This window comes from Rhinopithecus roxellana, chromosome 7 (genome assembly GCF_007565055.1).
Source record: "Rhinopithecus roxellana isolate Shanxi Qingling chromosome 7, ASM756505v1, whole genome shotgun sequence".
NCBI classification, from domain to species: domain Eukaryota; kingdom Metazoa; phylum Chordata; class Mammalia; order Primates; family Cercopithecidae; genus Rhinopithecus; species Rhinopithecus roxellana.
Genome location: NC_044555.1, coordinates 25,821,886 through 25,828,857, shown reverse-complemented (window position 1 = coordinate 25,828,857; position 6,972 = coordinate 25,821,886). Strand labels below are relative to the sequence as shown.

Sequence of the window (6,972 nt, the reverse complement as noted above, 5' to 3'; positions counted from 1 at the left end):
AAAGGAAAGTAAAGAAGGGGTACCCATTCAATACTGCTTCTTGGGTCTAGCTAGTTTTAATGGTGCTAATGTACACAGTGAAAGCTAATAAACTTGGTTCTGAAATCAGAAATTTCTCTAAAGAAAATAATCAAAGAAGTACACTAAAATTAATATTTAAAATGAATATTTAGATAATAATAAATTTTAAAACCTGTAGGCCAGGCACAGTGGCTCACGCCCGTAATCCCACCACTTTAGGTGGCCGAGGTGGGCGAATCACGAAGTCAGGAGTTCAAGACTAGCCTGGCGAACATGGTGAAACCCCATCTCTACTAAAAATACAAAAAATTAGCTGAGTGTAATGGCGGGCGCCTGTAGTCCCAGCTACTCAGGAGGCTGAGGCAGAACTGCTTGAACTCAGGAGGCAGAGGTTGCAGTGAGCCGAGATCGTGCCACTGCACTCCAGCTCAGGCAACAGAGTGACACTCCATCTCAAAAAAAAAAAAAAAAAAAACAAGAAAAACAAAAAAAAAATGTTTGTGTAAAGAGAAAAATGGCTGAATAAAATAAGACTAAAAATAGCACATGACTGCATTCTGGGATTATGAGTAATTTTTATTTTCCTCTTAATACTACTTTTTGGTGGTTTCCAATTTTTAAACTTCTTTTTGTTGTTGTTGATTTTGAGACAGAGTTTCCCTCTGTCACCCAGGCTGGAGTGCAATGGCACGATCTCAGCTCATGTAACCTCCACCTCCTGGGCTCAAGTGATTCTCCTGCTTCAGCCTCCCGAGTAGCTGCAATTACAGGCATGAGCCACCCTGTCCCACTAATTTTTGTATTTTTAGTAGAGACGGGGTTTCATCATGTTGGCCAGGCTGCTCTCAAACTCCTGACCTCCTGCCTCGCCTCCCAAAGTGCTGGGATTACAGGCATGAGCCACCACGCCTGGCCAACAATAAACTCTTTACATGCATAAACATAATAAATACGTTAAAAAAGAAGAGAAACCTACTGTGTGTACCCCATGCCCTAGATAAATGCCATACAGCTACAATAAAAAGACTTTAAGTTGGGGATAACCAAGCTGCCTGGGCTATCAAAAGATTTTAAGTTGGGGAGTGTAATGCAGTCTTGAAGGCTAGCCTACCAAAGAAAAGAGAAAGGGAATTAGAAACAGGACATGCCTATGACAAAGAGGAAGATGGACAAAGTGATCATGGAAGAACAGAAAGAAGAGTAAAAGGAGGGTTCAGATAAAAAAAATCTTGCTTATTCAACAGGATTAAGAAAGGAGACCAGAGCTGGGCACGGTGGCTTATACCTGTAATCCCAGGACTTTGGGAGGCAAAGGCAGGTGGATTGCTTGAGTCCAGAAGTTTGCGACCAGCCTGGGCAACATGGGAAAACCCCGTCTCTACAAAAAATATGAAAAATTAGCTGGGCATGGTGGCGCATGCTTGTAGTCCCAACTACTCGGGAAGTTGAAGTGAGAGGATCACCTGAGCACAGGAAGTTGAGGCTGCAATGAGCAGTGACTGTATCATTGCACTCCAGCCTGAGTCACTGTCTCACAAAAAAAAAAAAAAAAAAAAAGAGAGAGAGACCAAAAATTGCTCCATAAAATGGAATGCTTTCTAGGGACTATACAAGGCACTTGGCTTTGGCCTTCCTCATCTTGGTGAATGTCTCTTTCCAGTTACCAAGACTTCCAGTGCCTAGTTTAGGAATGCTTTGCCATGGATCAGAAGAGAAATGAAAACCCCATCATCCTTGGCCTGTCCCAAGAAGAAAACTGACCTTTGTACTCAGAATGGAGGCTCTGGGAGCTTAGGGTGGGGCTGACACACTACGCATAACCATTTTCACTTGTGAACCATTTCAATGCTACACATAGCCCCATAAGAGGCAAGCCTGTTAAAGGGCAGTGCAATCAAGAAGGCCTTCTACTCTTTGAAATTCTCCAAGTGCCATACATTTGGCTGTCTTAAAACAATGAGCCATCCTTGCTTTTACAGGGCCCTTTTATGACTCATTTCTCTGTGGGAGGCCACTGTGTCTGCCATATTATAAGACCCTGCTATAGAAACAATAGGCATGGTGGTGCATCCTGTAGTCCTAGCTACTTGGGAGGCTGAGGAGGGAGGATTATTTGAGTCTGGGAGGTTGAGGCTGCAGTGAGCTGTGATCGCACCATTGCACTCCAGCCTGGGAGATAGAGTGAGACCCTGTCTCAAAAACAAGAAACAAAAAAAGATAAAAAAACCCAACTCCTTCTTCTCAACAATTTCTCCTTATCTGAGGCCAGTCACATACCCACTTTCTAAGAACTTTCTTGCTGTCTTAATCTTTTCAAGGCAGGTGACAGCTTTATATAGTAAACAGGTCTTCACACTCAAAGAGACTAGGTCAGGAGCCACCTTTTTTTTTTTGCTTCTTTTAATAGCTAGTGACTTTGAGATGATGGGGTTTTTGGGAGGGATTGGGAACCTTTAAGAATTCTGTTAACTTTTAGAACTTTAATACCTGATGGGATCAGATAAATAAATAGTTGTAGGTAGAAGAATTCCCAGAGTAGGTATATTAGTGTCAGGTGCAGGATAAACTATGATGCCCTTCCAGTAACAGGACACCTGGATGTTTCTTTTTTTTTTTTTTTTTTTTTTGAGACGGAGTCTTGCTCTGTCACTAGGCTGGAGTACAGTGGTGCAATCTCAGCTCACTGCAACCTCCGTCTCCCAGGTTCACATGATTGTCCTGCCTCAGCCTCCCATAGCTGGGACTACAGGTGCCTGCTACCATGCCCGGCTAATTTTTGTAGTTTTAGTACAGATGGGGTTTCACCATGTTGGCCAGGATGGTCTTGATCTCTTGACTTCGTGATCCACCCACCTCAGTCTCCCAAATGCTGGGATTACAGGCGTGAACACCACCATGCTCAGCTACTTTTTAATTTTTTTGTAGAGACAGGGTCTTGCTATGTTACCCAGGCTGGTCTCAAACTCCTAGGCTCACGCAATCCTCCCACCTCAGCCTCCCAAAGTGCTGGGATAATGTAGGAGCCACCACACCTGCCCAGAGAAGAAGGGTTTTAAGCCAGAAGAGTATTACCAATTCACTTCTAAGTTGTTAAGTGGGATTATAGAAGGGATGATCATTGATATGTACATCAACCATGATACGCCAGGGCAGAGTGAAGAAGGGTATGTAGGGATAGGTGAGCAGAACTGGATTCTGATTCCCGGTTCCAGTGAGCATTTCACTTTGTACCCATCAACTAAGTCTTTCCTAAAGAATTCAAGGACTTTTTTCCCCAGTTCAGGTATTACACTTTGCTATTCTATGCTTATTACTAAAGGCCAAATTACAAGATTTAAAAAGGGGGGAAAAAAAAACTTCAAGACCACTTAAATAGAAAACGCAAGGGGTGGGCATGAGGGCTCATGCCTATAATCCTAACACTTTGGCAGGCGGAAGTGGGAGAATTGCTTGAGCCCAGGAGTTCAAGACCAGGCCTGGGCAACATAGTGAGTGAGATGTTATCTCTTTTAAAAAAATTTAAAAAAAAAAGATAGAGAAAGAAAAGAAAATGCAAACATGAATTATGTTCTTAAGTCCCAGTTCTGCCACTGATTACAATGTAACCTAAAGTTACTTAAACTTTCCAAGACTCATCTTTGAGATGGAGGTAGTAATAACACAAAACTAACTCTTCCAGTTTTCTGTAAAAATTCAATGAGACAGGGTACATAAAGCACACAGTAGGTGCTCAATGAATGGCATCAAATTATTAAAAAGCTAAATGTCATGTATTTCCTCAATAGAGAACTACAGAAAATTAATCTTCTAAAGGGGCTTATTCCCCAGAAAGGTCAAGACATCTGCAGAAATATGCAAAAAAGCCAGAGAGGGTAAGTATACTAAAATAAGGACAAAGTCTTAATTAGAAAACATAAGTTGTAACTTTTTGGATACTCATGAATGGCTCAAGTTTAAAAGTCACCCCTGAAAAGAAGGAAAAAATGGGGGAACCATACATATAGGATAAATGAGTTGACTACGATGAGGCATATAAAACATAGTTCCTTCTGTATATGTAGCCCAATTTGTGAATGTGCTTTCTAGGTGAGCTTAATTTGAGTGGGAAGAAATTCAGAAGCAAGATGATTACTATGAGATTCCATATGTTCTAGGATCAACTGTAAATGCAAGTCCCATTGAAAGGAAAATGGGGAGAGGAGGATTTGTAGACATAGTACATTTATTTAACCTATGCCAGGAATTGGCAAACTTTCTGTGAAGGGCCAGACAGTAATATTTCAAACTCCATGGTCCATATGGTTTCTCTCCCAACTACTCATCTCTGCTGTAGCAATGAAAGCTGCCATCGACAATAATGAATGAACACAACTGTGTTTCAACAAAATATTTACAAAAGTAAGAGCCTATGTCACCCATATTTCAGTTCTTCTGATCTTCTGCAGGAGTGATCACAGACTGGATAAGCATATAATCTACATGAATTGTTTTAAGAAGGATATATTATAGAATAAGTTGCAGGCTTTGAAAGTGCTGGCCTATCACTTATGCTCTGGAAATGGCAGTTCTAAGAGCCTCCCTGACAAGAATCAGGGCAAAGTAAGCCTCTCTTCCCCTACTTACCTTAATCACTATGTTACCTTAATCACTGACAGGACCCTCCTTCTTTTGCTGCATGGTCATTCACATGGAGGATCTGGTGGACTCCAAAATACTTTTCAAATACCCTTCACAATCCAGCCTAGTGAGAAGTAACAAAAAGAAAAAAGACTGTTTGCATCATCTATGACCTTCCTGACACTCAGCTTGGTCAGCCTCCATCGCATTGAGCAACTGTGGCAGGTATTAAAAGGTAGAATGCGAAGAAGGGAGAAAAACACAAGATGTTGCGTAGTTTAACCTAATCATTTTTAAGTGCAATTTTTTACATCATAATGGGAAAAAACAATTGATATAACACTTATGATACATTATACATTTACTGGTTACTTATCCCTTTGTCTAACTCCACAAGAATGAAAGTTCCATGGCAAGACTTTGTTAACATCTGCAACAGTCTCTGGCATTTAGTAACTACTTAATAAAGCTAGAAAGTTAGAAAGGGCGAGATCATGACCTATTTCCCTTCTCTTTTCTACCACCAACTGGGGAACCCCAAGCCACTGCCAACTTACCAAGGCTTCCCAACTGCCTCACAAGGACATCCATGGCAACCGTAATTCATCCTCTTCCTCTGATGAACTTGCTAGGCAGGAAGCATCAGTATGATAACAGGCAGATCTTAATGTTGCTCTTGACCAATGAGATGTTTTCTGGACATCCAGAAATCTGCATGTTTAACAAGCACCCCAGGTGATTTTATGCATAATAAAACTTCACACCATGGAAATTTCCAACATCAGAGGAATAAAATCTCAGGAGTCATTACAGAAATCTTTTAGTGTGAAATGAGTCCAAGGTGTGTAGATCACTTGAGCCCAGGAGTTCAAGACCAGCCTGGGCAACATAGTGAGACCCCCATCTCTATTTTAAAAAGAAAAAGAAAAAAAAAATCTTTTACTGTGAAATAAAAACATTTCTGTCTCACATGGCTTCCCTGGATTTGATAGAACCTAGATGAAGCACTGAGTAGAAGGCACAGTACTGGCTTGGACTCAAATCCATTTTCTATGCCAACCAGCTATAATCTTGGGCAATTTGTGCCATCTACTGTGGCCTCATATAATCTTGGGCAATTTCTAATTCTCCCATCTGTAAAAATGGGATGATAGGGAAAAAAGAGGTTAGATTCTTTATTCTGTAGTACAACCTGAATATTTTAAGACTTTTTTTCATAACATAATGTGAAAATATACAGTAATTGCTTAGTGCCTATTAAGCACCCTTACCCTACCCCATCCCACTAACTGAGCAAGCCCACCAAAGCCACTGGCCACTTACCAAGACTTCACAATGGTTTGATAACTAGGTGCAGGATGCTGATTTGAGCCTCTCCCAATTCTCTAATAACCTCACTGGAGGTTAACCAGGCAGGGCTCAATATACCTCTTCACCAATGGCATAGTTTCTGATTGCATGTGGCATCACCTATAGGACAAGGAGAAGAAAGAAACAAATGTAAGATGGAACAGTCAAGGTTTGAGATCTAGCTTTAATTTTATTTTTACCACCTTAGTCAAGTTATCCAGCCAGTCACACCATGGATCTCAGATTTTACTCTTGCTAAGCATTCACACTTAGCATCACAATTATATTATCTGGCAAAGGCAGTTGCAAGGTCTACGATTATTAGTAAGGATTCCTGCCTTTATTTTAAATGAGAGAACCTGGGTACAGAGGTACCAACGACTACACCAAAGTGTTAGTACCCAGATGTGAACTCTAATGCTTATCTTCGCAGTTTCCTTCAAGTTCTTCCCCTCTTTAGACTTCAATATCGCTGTGAATAAGGGGGTAAACTTGACCCCTTAGTGGCCCTTCTGTGTCTGGCAGTTAATGAACCTACATTCTTTAGTCCTGACCAAAACAGCCTGCAAAAGGTGAATGAAACCTTCATCTAGTCATCAGATGGCATCTGGTTTTCACACTGATAGGAAAAGGTTACAAAACTCTGGGCTCTTGGACCAAGACCCTATCATTTACAATCTCAACTCCCACCACCACTCACCTTACCTTAAGTGAAAAAGAATTGAACATTATCTGCTCCCTCACCCAGCTGTCTGGGCTATCAATAGGACCACAAAAAGCTAGGCAGACCAGTGGCTATGCCCCTACCTCCAAGAATCAACCACTGGAGTAACAGGCTCTGAGTCATGAGACACAAGCCAAAGACCATCAAGGAGTCCTTTCATTCTTTCTTTTTTTGAAACAGAGTCTTGCTCTGTCGCCCAGGCTACAGTGCAGTGGTGTGATCCTGGTCACTGCAACCTCTGCCTCCTGGGTTCAAGCACT

General features: G+C 41.4%; 1 long non-coding RNA gene across 1 annotated transcript; it reads right to left on the bottom strand.

The window, feature by feature from the left end:
• Nucleotides 1–3,664: 3,664 nt before the first annotated feature.
• On the bottom strand, nt 3,665–6,109 carry LOC104666084. Its single transcript, XR_004058316.1, has 3 exons — nt 5,962–6,109; nt 5,196–5,349; nt 3,665–4,762 (listed from the first exon to the last, which is right to left on the bottom strand). It is a non-coding gene; the product is annotated as an uncharacterized LOC104666084 (long non-coding RNA).
• Nucleotides 6,110–6,972: the final 863 nt, after the last annotated feature.